Genomic DNA, 3,219 nt, shown 5'->3' on the forward strand with positions numbered 1-3,219 from the left:
GTTTTGATTTAGAAATATGTATTTAACTCGTACTATTATACTATTTCAATTGATATCATAAAATTTTTTTTTTTTTTTCGTTTTCATTTCCATATCATAGCACATTACTTATCGTGAAAGTAATAACCTGGTTGATCTAATTTATGATTACTGTCAAATTATTAGCAGCCAGATTCTTATATTATCGCTTTTTCTTATCTGGATTTTGATATTTATACAAAAATAAGATTAGCTTGTCGAGCTCATACTTTTATCAGCGATTCGATAAGTATTTTTTGTTAATACAATTGAATAATATTACTCATATAAATATTAATAATACGTATAGTTGTACGTATAGATGTAAATTAAAAATAAATTCAATGTTATACATATGAATAGTTTTCCAATAAAGTATCTGAGTATTTATTTTTTACATAATAATTATGGGTTAATTCATTCTCTTATTTTCTCGCATTTGATTAACTTTTATATAACTCTGTGCTACTAACACTAGACGTCTTCAATTATTATTATTATTATTATTATTATTATTATTATTATTATTATTATTATTATTTTTGTTGTTGTTATTATTATTGTTATTGTTATTGTTATTATTATTTTTATTATTTTAATATTTAAGCCAACTATAGATGAAGCAGTTTTTTTTATTTATATGATTTTAGCCTATAAATAATACATAAAAGATTTTATGTCCATAATGAAATGATTTTAACTTTTTATTCATTTGTGGCTTGTATGATAGTTTTAATCATACTTAATCAATTCATTATTTAATTAAAATGAAGTGAAGAACTAACTACTTTTTCAAGTAAATACTTACAGAATATTTACTTAATTCACTGATATAATATATTTCCTCAAATTTTTACATCTTTTAATATATAAAATTTTATATATATTGTTCTTTCATATACAATGATATAGTTTTTTGGTAAATATAGAAAATTATTTAGTTACATTATCACGTATTTATATTTTTAATTTAAAAAAATGTTAATTACGACAATAATAATAATAACTATTGATTGATATGTAATTTATTATTGTTACCATAAAATATGGATGAAAAAAAAAAAAAGACGCCCAACGTGGGGCTCGAACCCACGACCCTGAGATTAAGAGTCTCATGCTCTACCGACTGAGCTAGCCGGGCAATTGTGATTCTAATATTTAAAATAGTATAAATCGTATATTCTAATTCGATATCATAAATTATGATTCATTTACATAAATGTAAACAAAACTATAAATATTGAAAAGATTTTTTTATACATTATTTAGGATAATAAAAATTGTATGAATAATAATATTGTTAATGAATATTATGAATGTCTCGAAACTACAGTTGTAATAAATTTATTATAAAATGTTGATCAGAAATGTATTGCTAATGAATTACAATTATTGTTATTGTTATAATATATTATGCAATTATTGAAAAGAAATAATGAAAAGTAAGGTTTGTTGTTTGTTATTTTTTGAATTGAGCCTGCACAATAATGTTAAGTATTCTTAATTCTATAAGGCAAGTAATAACATAAATAACATAAATCTTGTCATTTAACGTAAAATAAAAGCGATGGGTTATAATTCAATCTTAAACAAATCAGTTTTAAATGGAACATTTGTCGGAGGACTGAACTAAGCCGACTTATTTGCCAAGTGAACGAAAAGATGGAGGAAGATAAGATCTAGCACGCATTCTCGAATACTTGGCTTGACATGCGTGTGCAATGCACTCACACGCGCGCACCCTTACGCACTTATATAACTAATTGTATTTTCGAAAAAATTAATTGGACCTTTGTCCGGGCACTGAATGAAGTCTTTCTTTTATCTTAATAAATATTTATTTAAACGTATATGTATGTAAGGATATATGGATAAATGAAAAGTTATAAAATACTTTTTAGCGATGAAATTAATTTTTTTTTTTTAATGTTGATTATTTTATTTTATTTAAATGTAAAAGTAGTATAGAGCGCTAATTGCTTTTGTAATATCCAATTGTCTATATTGACTTTAAATTTTTATCAAAACTCTCGAACTCCCCATCATCAAATAAGTAGCGACATCTATCAATAATGCAGTAATCTAAGGAATTATCGTTTTAAATTTAATTTCTTTAAAAGTTTTGCTTTTGCAAAGACACTGGCACATCGTTCAAATGGCTAAACGAACGATAATATTAATATAATAGGTCGATCCAGGAATCCGGAAAACAATAACCGACAGAAACAACATGCGCGACTTTATCGATCGTTCATTTTTTTCTTTCTTATCTGCACGGGGAACGGTAAAAGATGATCCGCTATAAGATTATCCAACATGGCTGCCACGTCATACCTCTATCATTGTTAATCCGATAATAATGGAATATTTTTCAGACAATTCGCTATTATTGTTAACTACGCATACATAAGTTATGGATGCATGCGCGCGCTCGCGCTGTACTGCGGCTGAAAAATAAGTCTCGATTACCGATCCTACTTATCAAATTTTTCATTATTTCTTTACTTTACTGACCTGCAATTATTACGAATTTATCACGCAGTTATTTCCTTTATTTCTTATTTTGTGTAAACGAAATATTTAATATGAAATAACGCTTTACGAGCCTAGAAAATAACCGAATTGAGTAACAAATTAATTTATTCTCGCATGCAGCTTAATTGTACAGGAGTGTGTGTGTGTTTGCGTATGCGCGCGAGCTTATATATATATATATATATATATATATACATATATATATATAGATAGATATGCATATATAAACAGTCGTAAGAGCGCATTTTATGCGACATTGCATGTGGGTTTCGAGGGTAAAGCTCCTTTCACAACAATGCTCGGGAGTGTCGTTGGCGGCTTAGTTAATAATAACGGACCGTCGCACTTCTTCCTTTTGCCAATAAACCTAACACTCAAAGGGACTTTAATCCGCTCAGTCAACGCCCAATGTCCCACGGCAATTCGCACAAATTGCAAGGGCCAATAAAATAAGGGTAGAAAACGCGTTGGAACGTGCTCGAGGGCCGTTGTGACGGCGCACTTAAGCCGTCGGTGAAGAAACGGCATTTCTTCCGAGTCCGTTCCCGCTCCCTGCCCCCCATGCCCGCTGCACCGTTCCATATGGATAACACCGAGCACGTCGGCGCGTTGCGAGCTGGTAATTTTCCATGGACGCAGGCACCGCCGCTATTGGCCAATGAGAAC

The 3,219-nt window shown here is 29.5% G+C and overlaps 1 non-coding gene across 1 annotated transcript; it reads right to left on the reverse strand.

Annotated features, from left to right (window-relative positions):
- Window positions 1-1,086: 1,086 nt before the first annotated feature.
- On the reverse strand, window positions 1,087-1,159 carry TRNAK-CUU (transfer RNA lysine (anticodon CUU)). The gene has a single exon. It is a non-coding gene; the product is annotated as a tRNA-Lys (tRNA).
- Window positions 1,160-3,219: the final 2,060 nt, after the last annotated feature.

The sequence above is a fragment of the Ceratosolen solmsi genome, unplaced genomic scaffold (genome assembly GCF_000503995.2).
Source record: "Ceratosolen solmsi marchali unplaced genomic scaffold, CerSol_1.0 scaffold61, whole genome shotgun sequence".
Classification (NCBI taxonomy): Eukaryota; Metazoa; Arthropoda; class Insecta; order Hymenoptera; family Agaonidae; genus Ceratosolen; species Ceratosolen solmsi.